The sequence below is a fragment of the Oryx dammah genome, unplaced genomic scaffold (assembly GCF_014754425.2).
Source record: "Oryx dammah isolate SB20612 unplaced genomic scaffold, SCBI_Odam_1.1 HiC_scaffold_12, whole genome shotgun sequence".
Classification (NCBI taxonomy): Eukaryota; Metazoa; Chordata; class Mammalia; order Artiodactyla; family Bovidae; genus Oryx; species Oryx dammah.
The window spans coordinates 49,089,492-49,107,118 of NW_024070196.1; positions in this window are offsets into that span (position 1 = coordinate 49,089,492).

Genomic DNA, 17,627 nt, shown 5'->3' on the forward strand with positions numbered 1-17,627 from the left:
ATCGTGTAGTTAACTTCTTCTACTCCATGAGCATGTCAGTATCTACAAGACAGCTCCTAAGAGATGGCTCAGAATATTATCTATGGCCCTTGAGGAGGGCCTTTGAGGAGGAACTGTATATGGCCCTTGACTATATTTAATGACTACATTATTTGGTCTCCTTTAACTGTTTTTATTTGTTTCTGCGTTTTCTCACTTCTCTGATTAAGCTTGTTCTTTGGCTCAGGTTTTTCCACAAACAAAAGACCAGCTGAGGACATGGAGGGCAAGGACCATAGGGTCGTGCTCCATTTCACGTTTAGCTTTGAAAAAACACATAAAATGAGTTTCTATAAACACTTCCCAAGGATAATGTATAGAAGTCACCATCCTTTGTTGGGTAATGCAGTCTGCAGCTTTAGTTCATGTAGCCCAGGAGATTCAAGGCAATGATGACCTGAAAATTATGAAAAAGCAAAAAAAAGTTTCCTCTCTGCCACCTGCCACCTTCCACTTGTATACACTGCCACTTCACCTTCTGGCTCAAGGAGAGTCAGTCTCATCTATTTTAAGAATAGTGCATTTAAGAAAGTGCATTTTCCACTAAGCTTTGACCAAGGCTATAAAGATAATCCCTCTCAATTTCAGCAATTGCACAAGTCCTTTAAGTGCCTGGCTGTGTAAGAGAGTCTAGTAATTACAGATGATGTGGCAATCAGCTTTCAATTTTGGACTCATAGAAAAAAGTTCTCCACAGGGTCTAGTAGAAGTTTATCAGCTTGTTTATTTTGCTAATGGATTTTTATCTCCGGCTACCCTCACTTGCCAGGGAGCTCACTCTTAATTAAGGGAAAAGCTGGTTGGGCGGTGTTAGGAATAATTGCTGCCTTTTTTCCCCCACCTTGAAACAGGCTCACTTAAAGCATCATCAATGGATGGCAAGATTCCCAGACCTCAGTTTCTTGGTACCTAAGAGAACAGGAAAAAATTATGTCAATTAAAAAGCCTTATGAGGCAAATTAACCTCCGGAAACTTTAGGAAAGTAAACCATTCATAGAGGTCTCCTGGGAGGCTCCAATGGGGGGTAAGCCTGTTGGAAGATAGCAAACTTGCTGCTGTTGATAAGAAATGGAATGAATGAAGCCAGTGAATATCCGCACAGGCAACACTAAATGTTACAAAACACTTTCAGAGAAAAGATTTCCGTCTGCAATGCAAATGTGCCTTTGTGTTAGAATCCATGAAGGTTTTATACTCTAGAACGAATGGGTATAATATGGACAAAAATAGTAACAGTAGCCAAGATTACTTGAATAGCACAGGCATAGCACATTTGTATTAATTTTCTTGATCTCATTTAATTTGCTCAACCCTAGGTGAAGGAGATAAGGATTACCTGGATTTTAGTGGTAAGAGGCTTCAATACTTTGGCCACCTGATGCAAAAAGCTGACTCACTGGAAAAGACCCTGATGCTGGGATAGATTGAAGGCAGGAGGAGAAGGGGATGACGGGATGAGATGGTTGGATGGCATCACCGACTCAATGAACATGAGTTTGAGCAAACTCTGGGAGATGGTGAGGGAAGGGGAAGCCTGGGATGCTGCAGTTCATGGAGTCGCAAAGAGTGTGGGATTCGACTTAGCGACTGAACAATGAACAACAAGAGGCCACTCCATGATGTCAAATTACTCAATGTTTCAGCTAGTGAGTTAATGTGAAGATTTTTTAAGCTAATTAATTCACAAATTTGGCTGCATCCGGTGTGAGTTGTGGCACACGGGATCTTCACTGAGTCAGGCAGTCTTCTTGTGCACACACATTCTCCAGTTGCAGAATGTGGGCTTCTAGTTGCTCCTTGAGGCATCTGGGATCTTAATTCCTGACCAGGAATTGAACCTACATCCCCTGCATTGCAAGGGATGGTTCCTAACCACTGGACCACCAGGGAAGTCCCTGACATGAGGATTTGAATCCAGGTGTCTATAGTTTACATAATACGCATCCCTAACATACTACGACTCTTACAGTTCACTGCCTCCCCAGAGTTCGTGTAAAGCCATGTCCCTTTGACAACAGTGTATTTTAGATGAAATCTGTAATCTGTAAGGGATCGTGGATGAAATAACCACCGCATTCCATCAGGGTAGGTCTGGGTTATGGCTCCCAAGCAGTTGCTAAATATGCTTTCAACTCCTGTTCAGGGGACTTTTCTTGTGGCCCAGTGGGTAAGACTCCATGTTCCCAATGCATGGTGCCCAGGTTCGATCCCTGGTCAGGGAACTAGATCCCATATGCCACAACTAAGGCCCAGCACAACCAAATAAATTAAACAAAAACCAGAAAAAACTTCCTTCATTTTTTTTGTGTGTGTATGGCATTTGTTAGCAGGTACAGCATTAATAATACATATCTAGCCTATTCAAGCCTGATTGTGTGCGCCCAAAAATAATCACGCAATCTGACCACACACACACAGAAGATACTGAGTAATTATAACAGATTATTTCCTTAGGTTCTTCATTTTCCATAAATACCTCTTCATTCAAATTGGAAAGTTTACTCACGCTTCCTTGTAATAAGGTCCAGAAACTCAGGCAAATGAATGTTAATGTAATGATCTGCATCAGATGATTTTAAAAAAACCCTACTCATGATTTGGATGAGAATGACCAGAAAGTCCTAGGACTCTGAGGTTATTGAGAAGATATGTGATATTCGGTTCACAGAAATGAAAGCTAAAACTACCAAGATAAGTAATATGTGATTTTTACACTGCAGTTTTCTCAAGTACGTTCAAGCACATTTATTTTCTGGCTTTTGCCCCCTGTAATGGTACTTACAGTCATTCCTATAAGTACTCCCAGGGAAGTTAAATTAGCACTGGCTAATAAAATTGTAATGAGCCTTCTCAAGCCTGCTCTTAACCGCAGCACCCCCATGACAGTATATGGGCATCCAGAAATTAAAACTGTCTTTTGATATAAGCCAGCTTCACTCCCCAGGACCCTACTCCAGGCAAAATGAAAGAGGAAGGGCCCTTGTCCCGAAAGCTCATGCCTCCTGCCTTTCCCTAGCTTTAGATCTGCAGACGCTTTTCATGGTGAGATGCTTCTGAGGGCTTATAAATTCCTCCCCACAGCCTTGGGATTAGGGTGGAAATGCTTGTTCCAAGGCTTTGCAGAGAAAGGAGCTGCCTTCCATCTTCATCCTAAACAATCTCCACCATAGGCTTCCTATACCTCCCAATCACACCAAGCCCCCAGACATCTCCCCACTCCCAGCTCCCAGTGCATCAAGAATCTGAAAATGTACTGAACTCTTCTAAGTACCTGGGGTGTGATGGGAATGCAATAGCAGTTCCATGAATATTTGTGGAATTATCTTTACAAAGCCCAATTTGTTTCTCATCTATTTTGGATATAAGTTCCTTTATCAGATCAATGGTTTGCAAATATATTTTCCCAGCCTATAGGGTGCCTTTTCATTCTGTTGATGATTTCCTTGGTTGTGCAGAAGCCTTTTAGTTTTGTGGAGTCCCACTTCTCTATTTTCGCATTTGTTGCCTGGGCTTTGGGTGCCATGTCGTCACCAGGACAGCTGCTCTGTGACAGGGTTTATGAAGTGACACCACTTTTAATCCTCAGGAACAGAGCCCCGCAGGAGCTGAGCGGGAGCCCCTGTCCACCTGCCTGGGCTGAGTCAGGACCTTGATTACACCCAGGTTCTCAAAATCCCTGAGAACATTGACCCCAGTCTCTGTCCCTCCCTCAGAACACGGACCTGATTCCCTCATCAGTGACAAAGGGGCCACATGGTCAGATTTGTGGGTGCTCTTGCTTCGAAACGAGCACTTCCTGTGTGCTGTCCAATGCTGGATTCTTCTGAAATTCACCTGCTACAGAAAGGACACTAGTCAAGAAAACACTCCTGAATCTAAAAAATAATTTTAACATTTTCTGACGTGTACAGCAAGTGCATAGAGCATTCATTTTAATTTTGAAGAGCTTTTGTTGATAGCATAGTGTATCACTTGGAAAAAAATTTTTTTTTGGCTTTGTCCAGGCTTAGGTGCAACTCAAAGGCTTCTCTCTGGTTGTGGTACTCAGGCTTAGCTGCCCTGTGGCATGCAGAATCTTAGTTCCCTGACCAGGGATCCAATGTGTCCCCTGCATTGGAAGGTGGATTCTTAACCACTGGACCACTAGGGAAGTCCCCTGCACCCCATGGAAAATTTGAGAAACTTAAATCTTTGACAAAATACCCTCCATAGATTTCTGAGACTCAGTTTCCCACACTGGAGTCATTCATGTATCACATTCTGCTTTGTACAAGGACCACATGTCTTACTTTCTTTTTTTTTTTACTATAAATTGAGTTTTTTAAACTTTAATATTCATTTGCCCTTTGTAATAGGCCAAAACACCTATACTCTTATGCGTTTGATGTCCTAATCATGCTTATTTGTATATAGAATAAGAGTAAATGTCACTGGGCTTCCCTCGTGGCTCAGTGGTAAAGAATCCTCCTGCCAAAGCAGGAGACACAGGTTCAGTCCCTGATCCGGGAAGATCCCGCATGCCACAGGGCAACTAAGCCTGTGAGCTGCAGCTATTTAGCTTGTGCTCTAGGGCCCAGGAGCCACAACTACTGATGCCTGCAGTCCATCCTCCAGCGAGAAAAGCCGCTGCAATGAAAAGCCCACACACCACAAGTAGAGAGTAGCCCCCACTCACCCAGACTAGAGAAGGCCTATGCAGCTTTGAAGATGCAGAACAGCCAAAATATAAATAAATAAAATATTGAAAAAGAATAAATGCCACTATAATAATGAAATTGAAAGTTTATCCTAATAAACAATGTGTATGACCCTAATATCTCTCACATCCAATGGTATATATGTCACACTGGGTTTAATATTCTTTCAAATTTATGCATGTTTGTAGAAGTCAGGGTTTTGTCAGAGAAGAAGAGATAAAGCAAATGTTACAAAATATAAGATGGATTGTAGAGATGAGAACATGGATGGATCCTGGGATGTGCCTAAGTATCACAAGGATTCAGCCCCTGCTTCTCGAGTTTGACCAGAAATCAGCAGAGGCAGAAGTTGGGAGGAGACAGACATGCAGTTGATGAGACCCAGGACAGACTAGCACTGCTCCTGGCTTCTATCGATTTATCTAATTCATTCTTTTCACAGATTCCAGAGTGATGTTTCAAAGCTGAATTCTGACCTTGACCATCTATTTCCTAAAAAAGCTTGGAAAGCTCCTCATTGCTCTCAGATAGGGTCCAAATTCTTTAATTGTTTTAGGCCCCTGAAAGGTCTGGCCCCTCTTATTTGTCGTGTCTCATGATTCGTGGCTATTTCCTTTAAAGTCCAGCCTCCAGGGACATTGAAATGTCTGCAGGTCCTCAGCTAAGAAGCATCCATCTTCAAGGAAAGACAGTTTCCTTTTCCTTTTGCCTGGTCCACTCTTTACTATCCAAACACGTCCCCATCTGGTCCTCCTTCAACCTTAACTTTCCAATATTCAACCTAGAGTCATCCTCCTATAGAGATGCTCTCCTGACCCTTCCTAAAAAGCTTTTAAAACAGATGTCAAAGTTAAAAATGCATCTGGGCTGAATAACTTCATTTGTTTGATCCTAGTGAGATGGAGGCAGATTTGGTCTAATGAGGTTATCCTCCACTTTTTTGTTATCACACAGGATCCCGACTGCTAACTTCTCTATGGAAAGAGAAGACCTCTGTTCCAGGAGTCAGAGAGTCCTGAGTCTCTGAGCTGGATTTTCATACAGCTGTGGGTGGTAGACAGAGGGGACATTGAAGCCCATTACCCAAGTGCTGTAGGGTACCTTCTGCCCTGTTGGAAAAAAAAAAAGGAACTTCTAACCCTTAATAACTTCCTCCAGGAAAGAAGCTGTATATCACTGATATTTGCTAACATCCTCCATCCAAGTCCAACTCCATTAGTTTCTGAAGCCATAAAATCCAGTTACATGTACACACTACTATAGTTAAAAATAGATAACCAACAAAGACCTGCTGTATAGCCCAAGGAAATCTGCTCAGTACTCTGTAATAAGCCAAATGGGAAAAGAATTTTTAAAAGGAGGCATGTATATGTATAACTGAAACACTTTGCTGTCCACCTAAAACTAACACCACATTGTTCATCAATTTTATTCCAATATAAAATAATTTTTTTAGAAAAAATCCAGTTACAGCTTTCTTGTGCATCATTTGAGACAAAAAGGGATATGTCCCTCTCTGATTTATTCAGGGCCACTTTTCTATCAAAAGAGCTTGAATACCAAAGGAGATTTAAGAAATGCATTGCATCTTATCCATGATCACTGAGTATTGCAGTACAGACAATTTATAGGAATAAGCATGATGAATTTGACACCATCTATTACCCTATCATCCCTTGGAGGGATAAAAATAGATAAATATAAACCAGATGGGAGTCCAGTTTTGGAACTGGAATTTTTCTGAGAAGCCTCCAAATTACATAAGGTACCGAGTTCAGGGTCCTGATAAAGTATTCATTGTATAATAGAACAATCTTCTTACTAGTCTTTGGCACCAGGAGATTATGAACGAGGAAACCCATTGTGGGGGGCCTAATATTAGACACCTGAGAAATGAAATATTTCCTGCTATATCACTAAACAAGGATGTCCCCAGCAATTGCAGCCACTATGGAAGGTGAGCTAGTGAGCCCTGGGGAAACTCAGGATGTGAAAACACAGGATACTGGCCCCAGATAGCTGAGGTACACACATCAAAGGAATGATTTCAGTGAACCCAGACTCTTGCATTTTCCCAGTCATAGAAACACTAAATTTCTTAACTTGGTGTATCTGTTTTTTTTTTTTTTCTCTTAAGTTACAAAAAAACCTTTTGACGATCAGACTACTTGCTCTTGTTGCAAACTTCTATATAACCTGGCTCCTCTTCCTGCCTCCTTAGAGCAGTTCTCTCAGGGTACTTGAGATGCTGCCTCCCATGCTTAAGTCATAAAAAGTTTCACCAAATAAAACATAATTTTCAACTTTTAGGTTGTATATATTTTTTCAGTAAAAACACACAAAAAATGCTTAAAGAATGAATGAATGATTGCGTGAGATTGTTTCAGTGCTTTGCTCTGAGCAAAGATATAGGTTTGTTTAGGAATGGGTGGCAGCTCAAGTTTTAAAAATACCTCCATACTGTCTTCCATAGCGGCTGCACCAGTTTACATTCTCACCCAATGTACATTCCCACCAATAATGTAGGAAGTTTCCCTTTTCTCCATACCCTCTCCAGAATTTATTGTTTATAGCTTTTTTTTGATGATGGCCATTCTGACCAGTGTGAAGTGATACCTCATTATAGTTTTGACTTGCATTTCTCTGATATTTAGTTATGCTGAGCATCTTTTCATGTGCCTTAGATCCATAAAAGAATCTAAAATGAGTGGACACATGGATATGTATAACTGATTCACTTTGCTGTATACCTGAAACACAACATTGGAAATCAACTGTACTCCAATAAATTTTTTTAAAAAAAAGAATGGATTTAATTTTTTAAAAATTTAAATTGAAAAAAAAAAAAAGCTCCTCCTCCTATTTGGAAGAACTTTTCTGAAACACCTGTATTAATAGCGGAAAGTTTCTGTAGTGGCTTCTGTTTATGTGAGAAATCTGTGGGCAGGAGCTCAAAGCATAGATATCAAAAAGAAGTAAGAAAAAAAGAACAAACAAGTTTTCAAAGCCTATGAAGTTCTGTGGAATAAGGGACATTCCAGACATCCTGCTGGGTTGCCAGGTTAACGTTGGAGTCAAATTTTAAAGGCAAAGAATCTAAACAGTGGTTCTTCGGAAAGAAATGCACAAACTCAGGAATCAGTTTAAAACCCTTGAAAACTGTGCTTCTGAGCTCTACATACAGAAGTAGAAGGGTGCCAGGCTACCCCTGTTGCACCATCGAGTTGGAAGTCTAGGAAGTAACCTCCATTCTTTTTCTCTTATAAGAGCATTCTTGATGGGCCTGAGGATAAAATTGCAACATTTGGCAATCCCTTTCCTTCAAGAACCTTGGGTGCCTTGCTGTTATTTAGTCAGCCAGCTGTGTCTGACTCTTTGTGACCCCATGGACTGTAGCCCACCAGGCTCCTCTGTCCCTGGGATTTCCCAGGCAGGAATACCAGAGCAGGTTGCCATTTCCTTCTCCGGAGGATCTTCCCAACCTAAAGATCAAACCCTTGTCTCTTGCACTGGCAGGTGGGTTCTTCATCACTGAATCACCTGGGAAACCCCTGAGTTGGATCTTAACTTGTTGGGAACTACTGTGAAAACTGAGCGTGAATTTGATCTACAATGGGCTAACTTTTGACACCTAATAAAATCCAATCTCATAGAGCCTGTGAAAGTGCTTCATCTTCATCACCAAACACCTTTCCATTTAATCGATTGCATTCCCTAAATACAATTGCAAACAAATGGAATTCAACCTAGCACATCCGTCACCTGGAAATTGGAAGGAGGTGGGGAAGGACAATATCTCCTTGGAGCACATGGACCAGAAGAAAACTCTCAGTCAATTACAATGTAAAGAAAGGAGCTTCCTCTGAGCTCCGCAGAGGGGAAGTCGCAGCAAGCCTGTGACAGGGTCTGGAAATGTTCAAAATTGTCCCTTGGGGAAAATCCTGATTCTCTGAAGTCATTTATGCCACTTAAAGCCCCCAGCCTTCTTGTCACTTCTTGGAAACACATACATATTTTGTGTGATTTCAATTAGAAAGCTGCTTTTCAAATATATTGCACTTTTATCTGAGTTTTCTTGTTTTTAATAGCAGAAGTCATACCCGGTTGATTCACGTAGTTATAATGAAAAAGTCCGCCAAGGTTCTTCATGCCCAGAGCTCATACTCCAGTTGGAAGCACTGTTAAGAATACTATGTATGAAATAGATAATTAACAAGAACCTACTCTATAGCTCAGGGAACTCTACTCAGTGCTCTGTGGCGACCTAAATGGGAAGGAAATCCAAAAAAGAGGGGATATATGTAAACATACAGTTGATTCACTTTGCTGTGCAATAGAAACTAACACAACATTGTAAAGCAACTATATTCCAATAAAAATTAATTAAAAAATAATTTCTCATATGTTCTTCCAAATCTCTTACATTCACACTTCAGCCCACTTGGCCATTTCCCATAAATCTCTTTTTCCTAAATATTTACATAGATGTAATTTGATTTCTCATGTACAACTCCACAGCTTGCCCAAATGGTACTTATAAAGTGAGGATTAGGAAACAAAGACAAATTTTAAGAACACCTTTCTCTAAAAAGTTTGCCATTGTATGCCAGAATATTGTCCTGAGTTCTGTAAAAATCTAAGATCTCTGTGACTATAACTATGACTTCCCCACCCCGAGTTGCTTGCAACCTGCACAACTGTATATGGCGACCCTCAGTCAGAACATGCATATGATACTCCCCTCGTCCTGCCTGTAACACACACACATAGTGTGTACAGATATCTGGAGGACTCACCTCCTCATAGTCACTTCTATGCAATTCTTCTGTCTGTTTTCTTTCTCTTTTCTTTCTCTTTTATGTCAGTCCAGTTACCAGGGACTTCCCTGGTGGTCCAGTGGCTAAGACTCCAAGCTCCCAACGCAGGGGCCTGGGTTCAATCCCTGATCAGGAAACCTGATTCCATGTGCCACAGCTAAGAGCCCATGCTGCAACTAAAGACCCTGCATCTCACAACAAAGACCTGGTGCAGCCAGGTCTTTAATAAATAAATATTAAAAAAAAATATCCAGACACTGAACTGAGCCTCTTTTTCTGGTCCTATAATGTTCCATCCCAACAAGGATTTCACAGGTTTAGTTCAATGGTTCCCAAACAAAGGAAATTTTACAGGGGGTGTTTGGCACCGTCTGGAGACATTTCTGGTTGTCACCTCTGGGAAGGGGATTCTTCTCGTAGGTAGAGATCAGGGATGCTGTTAAACAGCCTGCAATGCACAAGACAGGCTTCTCACAAGAAAGAGCACCACAGTTGACAAACTCTCATTCAGTCCCTTTACTGAGAGCATCCAGGGTGGTGGGAAAGGCACCCATCACTCTGCCTCCTGTCACCCTCCTGGTTCCTATGCCACCTCTCTAGGCCCTCATTTCCCTCTGCCTCTAAAACTCTGCATTCCCCTTGACCTCAGGATAGATGGTTCTTTGCCAGACCTCTCCACTGAGTGTCACCTCTCCCTTTCTGAATCCTTACAGCTGGTCGCTTAGCAACCAGTCCCACAGAGATGTCCCCAGCCCAACGGGACCTACCAAGACATCTCCCTGGAAAAGGCCTCGTGTAAACCAATAAGGGGGCAAAAAGCTTTCAGCTTTGCAAATACATATAAAAGTCTCCATTTATTCAAAGTTAAAAGATGTCAGTTTAACCAGTGTATGATAAAAAATGCTAATTCAATAGGACTGTATTTGAATAATTGGAAATAATGGCTATCACCCAAATTAGTAATAAATCATCAAGAACCAAGTTATATCACAGCCAGTTGGCTGAATAGATTGTCAGTTTAGCTAATGATACTGCTCCATTATGGTACAAATTTAGCCAAGAAAATAAAAACACCAGTAATTTTCAACTCATTCTCTCTGACATCAGGGCTTGGGATCTGAACCGAAATAGGAAGACATATATGAACCTTTTAAACAACGATGATCTCAGTTTATCTTTATGCCACGCAATGATGTGGGCATTATGATAATCTTTATTTTACAGACCATTTAACCCAAATTCAGGGTAGTAAAATCAATTTCTAAATCAGTTCATATAATCTCATCATATAAAATTGCATATTTAAAAATATCTAAGCATGTAAAAAGAAAACATTGCACAGGAGAGAATCATTCCTGGAAGAAAAAAAAACACAACAATCCAGAACATGAGTAAAACCAAAGTCATCCGGAAATGACTGGTGCTTTTTCCTTTTTATAATATTTGCTTTTCTTTATTTATTTATTTGGCTGCACTGGATCTTAGTTGTAACATGTGAAATTTTTAGTTCTGGCATGTGGAATCTAGTTTCCTGACGAGGGAGTGAACCCCGGCCCTCTGCATTGGAAGCATGGAGTCTTCCTGGACCACCAGGGAAGTCCCCATTTTTTTCTTTTTAGTGGCTAAATGGGCACCTCCCTGGCACATTTAGTCATCCCTCTGAAGCCCAGAGGAGGAATACATTGAACCCCTTAGGCAAAATGCTGAGATGAACTCAGAACGGCATTTCAGCCTGGTGTGTCCCTGGGAAGCCTACAGAATCCTATGGGTTGCACATCAGATTTAAACTCTGTCCCACCTGTACTGACTCACTGAGATGCTAGAGTAGCAAACTCCCATCCCGAGTCACATCTCTATAGGCAGCACAACTCCTGTGCCCCTCTTCCTTGTGTCTACCCTTAAAGTTCACTTAGCCCCATTCTCTTTCCTTCCCTCCCTGTTCTTCCTGTCTGTTACACTGCTTCTTAATAAGCTTTCTGTCCCATGAGGCTCTCACAAGCAGGCCTCTTAATTATCTTTGTACAAAGACCATCCACATCCTGGTCCTCTCATCTTTCCACTACATATAGCCAGCCAATTAAAAACTCCTGAGAACTTCAAACACCCATCTAGAATATTCCTGTGCCCAGGCTGTTGGGCTAGAGAATACCTCAGAATACTTTTTAAATTAATTAATTATTTTGGGGCTGGGCTGGGTCTTCTTTGTGGCACACGGGCTGTTCGTTGCTGTGCACAGGTTTTCTCTAGTTGTGTCAAGCGGGGGCTACTCTGCCATTGCAGTATATGAGCTTCTCACCCTGCTGGCTTCTTCTGTTGCAGAACATGGGCTCTAGAGCTCACGGGTTTCAGTAGCAGCAGTCCATGAGCTTAGTTGCCCCTCGGCATGTAGGATCTTGGTTCTTGGACCAGGGGTCAAACCCACATCCCCTGCATTGGCAAGCAGATTCCTAGCCACTGGACCACCAGGGAAGTCCCAAAGATATTCTTGATTTCTTGGCTAGTTTGTGGTCTCCAGCCCTGAGCTGACTCTCAAGGCCACTCAACTTTCCTAGGACGTGTATCCTAACATCTTCCTCACCAAGTCCCTTTCCCAGTCTAACAGTCACTTCCCACATGCCCTGCTCTCAAAAGCTCCTGCCTCTCAATTCCTCAAAGAAACAGATCTTTGGGTGGGATGGTTTTACCCATTGTCCTTATCTCTTGTCACACTCTGGAAGTTTTATCCTTGCTTGTTTCAGTGGACCAGGGCCCTCCACAACATCCCATCTTCCACTCATTCATTCTTCCCGTTCTCATTCTCATACTTTCTATCCAAACAGGCAGTTTGTGCTGTCTGTTGTGCTGCCTTCTGAAATTGCTCCTAGAAGATCTCTGATGACCTTCTAACGGCCAAAGCAATATGTCCTTCCTTTCTCTCTTCTCACTTGTCTTGCTCCTGCTTTATTTTGATTCCTTTCTTGCTCCCCTCCAGATACTCCTTTAGAGAAGTTGAGGGCTCAGATTCTGAGATCAGACTTCCTGGATTCCAACCCAAGCTCTGCTATTTTCTCCTCTGGTGACTTTGGGCAAACTATTCATTGTCTCAGTGCCACAGTCATGTCATCCTGGAAACAGTTGATAATAAGTGGTATCACAGGTCATAATGTTGATGTGAATATTGAATTCTTGGCTTGGATGGTTCTTGCCAGTATTTCTTTATCAAACACTTAGTGATTGCCTATTAAGCACCAGCTACTGGGAATACTGATCTGGACAACAGGTTCTGTAAATCAAAAGAATTTACTATCATTAATTTGCTTAAAAACTCAATTAGTAAAAAAATCATTACTGTTTCTCTCCATCAAACAGCCATCATGCTTCCTTTATAAATCTTCAAAGTCACTCCTTTTTGTTCTTCTGCACAAATACTGGGACTCCTCTTGTTTTCAAAGGTATATTTGATCTCTTTTTGAAAAATATATTGACCTCTTTTCAAATGCATATTAAATTTTATTTCAAAGTCAGCTTTCTGGATGAATAAAAGACTCTTTCTCGCCTGAAGATCACAAAGACAGTTTGGAATGACTCAAGGAATGGGAGACATTTGGGGCAAATTCAGGTGGAAAAGAAAGCCTGCAGTTTTGATGCTTTGGGATGTAGATTATGATGGACTCGGCCTGTGAGTGGTGGGCATGTCTCTCCTTCTTTCTTACAGCTCAGTCTTTATGAATCAAAGGTATGGATTTTTAAAACCTGCACTTTGGGCAACCATTCTCTCACAAGAATATAATGTAAATACAGTCATTATATTATTCAATGTCCCTTAGTGTGAGACAGTCTTGGTATCCTGTCCCATTGTAACATTTCTTTTTCACCTTGGTTTTCCAATTTTCCCAAGCAATGCCCCTCACGCCACCCCACTTTTTTCTTTTTCAACCTGCGTTTATCAAGGAAAGAGTTGGGATCAGATGGGAGAAGCACCATAATCAAAGACATTTATGGTTCTGGCCAAGACCAAGTTTGACTTAAGTCTACTCCAAGCCAAATATTGTGCTTGTGTCTGCCTCTGCACAAGGGACCAAGGGCAGTGGGCAGCTCCATTGTCTACTTGCAAACCAAACTTTGACTGCAGTACCTGAAGGGACAGGACACACATCCCATTTCAGCAAAGATCAGGGGAAAGAAACTCCCAGCACAGACGGTTCAAGCTTGTAGGTTCCCACTCTGTTGGCATGAGTGGAAGTCAAGTGGATCAGTGACAAAAGGGGTCCCTGCCTCCCTCTGTTCCCATCCTCCAGCTATGTCTGCTGTAGGCAGCACTGGGGGAATCCTGGAAACAGAACCCCCAGAACACACAGTGACCTTCCAATCCGGTGACCACAATTAGACTTTTCATGGTTACAGTCTAGATAAACTTGACTTTCTCTCTTGTTTAATATTCTATTATATTCTCCAATAGTTTGTTAATTCTCTCTGAGATTTTCTTGTATTTACCCCATCTGCCTTAATAGTCCAGACCCTCAATCTATAGACTTTCACAAAGGTATTTATCTACACACTCAAATTTACCAATTTCATTCACAAAGGTCAATTATAGCCTGGAAGAGGACTACTTCTCAGCACTTTGAAAAAAAACAGGGGAACTTCTAACATGGATTTCACTGAGGTCTGATATGGTATGCTTGAATTCGTGCCAGTGGAATTTCTTAGATGTAAAATAGTCAGATTTCTTTGAAGTAAAACACCTTTTATCTCTGGGGTTTAGTTGAAAGCTTAGTAGAAAAGAATGTGCCAAATGTAGGGCTGGTAAGCCTCATTACATTGAAAACGGGAAAATTATTGACTGTGTTAAATAATTCACCTTCATTACAAGGAGAAGGGAAAACATTAGAAAAAGCTATCTTTTCACCCTTGAAATGCATGTATTTGATTGCTTTTTCCAGGTAAACTTTTGTATTAAAGCACTTCTCAATCACTTCTCCAAATCATTCCTGACAAGCCTTCTCTTTCTTTTCATTATTCTGGTGTAAACTGATAAGGAAAAGGTAATGGAAGCATCTCCAGTCTTCTTAGACAGTGATTAGACCTCCTAGGAGCCCCAGATCTTCCTTCCACTGCAAATGGTTGACCATCCTGTAAGACTGTCTCAAACAGCATCTTCACTATAGAGTCTTTCCTGTCTCCTTGTGGACATACACACACAGTCAGAATTATTGTCTCTCATATTTCTGTGCCTATAGGCTTTTTGACACACCAAGATTTACAAATGCCAATGCAGGAGACTAAGAGACAGGGGTTTGATCCCTGTGTCAGGAAGATCCCCTGGAGAAGGGCATGGCAATCGTCTCCAGTATTCTTGCCTGAAGAATCCCATGGACAGAGGAGCCTGGTGGGCTACGGTCCCTAGGGTTGCAAAGAGTTGGATATGACTGAAGCGACTTAACACACACCGTAGCTGGGACATGGAAGCAACCTAGATGTCCATCAACAGATAAATGGATAAGGAAGTTGTGGAACATATACACAATGGTTTATTAGTCAACTATAAAAAGAAATGCATTTGAGTCAGTTCTAACGGGTGGGTGAATCTAGAGCCTATTATACAGAGTGAAGTTAGAAAGAGAAAGACAAATATCATATATTAACACATATATGGAATCTAGAAAGATGGTACTAATGATCCCATTTGCAGGGTGGCAAAGGAGACATGGACATGAAGAACGGACTTGTCGACACAGAGAGAGAAGGAGAGGGTGGGATGATTTGAGAGAAGAGCCTAGAAACATACATTACCATATGGAAAATAGATAGCCCGTGGGAGTTTGATGTATGACAGAGGGAACCCAAAGCCAGCGCTCTGTGACAACCTGGAGGGGTTTCTTTAAAAAAGAAACTGGCTTTTGCAAAAGTAAAAATATGGAGGTCAGAGACTGAAAACTGGCAATTTTCAGATAAACTTTAGGTGCTCTCTTAAATTCAATCTTAATTACTTCCCTTTTTTTTTTTTTTTTTGAGAGTGGGATTTCAGGTAAGCGATGTATTTCAGTCCCCTCTGCTTCTATTAGATTTGCTTACTCCTGGCCTGAATTCGTAGGTGGCAACAGTCAACTGGGAAGGGAGGTGGGAGGGGGATTCAAGAGGGAGGGGACATATGTATACCTATGGCGATTCAAGTTGATATTTGACAAAAACCATCACAATATTGTTAGGGAATTATCCTCTAATTAAAAAGTTTTAAAAAGGAAGAAAAGCTCAACCTGAAGAAATTAAGATTTTTAAATAGAAAATAATAAGCTGAAAATTTAATGACCAGACTTCCCTGATGGTCCATGGTTGAGGCTCCAGGCTTCCAATGCATGGGGGCAGGTTCCATCCTTGGTGGGGGAACTAAGGACCCACTTGCCAAACTGCGTGGCCAAAACATAAAGAAACAAACAAAAAATAATAAAAGAAGGTATAATTACCAAGCAATTTATTCCACTGCATTCTATAACAGAAAGGATTTCACTTTCTGAACTACATCCCTGCTTGTTTACTTTGACTCATGAAGGAACTTTTAAAAAAATTAGGAATTACACAAGAAATGCAAGAGTTCCCACTGTGGGAAAAAAATAAAATTCTGAGACCATGATTTACAAAACTTTTTGTGATAGTGAAGATTATTCAGTCATCCTTAATTCTCGTTAACATAATAAAAATGCCGGTGACTTAACCATCAAAGAAGATGTCTATGTATAATTAAGTTCAGATACGTGTTGCAATAACATCTGTCTCAAGGAAGCAGGCAAGCCTATTTTCAAATTATTTTTCTTTAAGCCAGCTTCACTTAGGTACAGGCTCTTTAAAAGCAGCACACTATTTGCAATATTGAAATTAAATATGCCAAATAAGTAATTTTATACAAAGCTTTCCAGAAAACCCTTCACACCCCATCTGATTGTAACCATGAATGCAAAATAGCATTTTACAATGTTATTGGCTGAATGAGCAGGACAGATTTAAACACATGCATAATTCTTTTACATGGTACATATTGTAGCTCTGATTTCTCACACTGGATTTACTTAATTTTCTAACACAAAGTGTGCTTTCTGATAGAAATTGAATTTCCCCATATAACTAAGTCTAGCCATATAAATATTTTTAAAAGTTGAGTACAAAGTATGTTGGAACCATTATATATCAACTTCATGTGATGGAAGGGGAAGTTTAATCTAACGATAGCACAGTTTCTAAAAGCACCTTTAGGGTACTCCCTGGTGATCCAATGGTTAAGACTTCACCTTCCAATACAGGGAGTGTGGATTCGATCCCTGGTCGGGGAAGCAAAACCCCACATGATTTGGAGACAAAAAACCTAAACATACAACGGAAACAATATTGTAACAAATTCAATAAAGACTTTTAAATGGTTTACACCAAAAATCTTTAAAAAAGAAACTGGTTTTTGAAAGAGTTAAAATATGGAGGTCAGAGATTGAGAACTAGCAATTTTCAGATAAACTTTAGGTGCTCTCTTAAATTTGATCTTAATTACTTCCTTTTTTTTTTTTTAAAGAGTGGGTTATTAGGTAAACAATGTATTTCAGTCTTCTCTGCCTATATTAGATTTGCCTACTCCTGGCCTGAATTCCTAGGTGGCAAAAATCTGCTGGCTCTGAGAATAAGGACTTTAAGTTCACCCCAATCCAAATGCTTTCCTATGCCTACCACCTCTTGCTTCTCACTCAGGAATAGGCATTCACAGCCCCAGTAAGATTTTAGATTGTGCCAGTCTAGGAGTTAGACACACTTAGAACAAAACCCAATACAGAATTTGCCTGTAAGCTGATGCCTATAGAAGTGCTAGAGAGTATCAGAAAGAGAAATTAAGGAAACAATCCTATTTACCATCACATCCAAAGGAACAGAACACTGCATACAGCAAATGTATAGCAACCCAAACCCTACGTCCAGTTCTATACCCACTTTCCTCAAGCCTGTCCTGAAAATTATACCTGCTATGTGGCCTAAGGCCAGTTAGTGTCTTGATTTCACTCTGGGAACAGTATGCGTGTGTTAGTCGCTCAGTTGTGTCTGACTCTTTGTGACCCC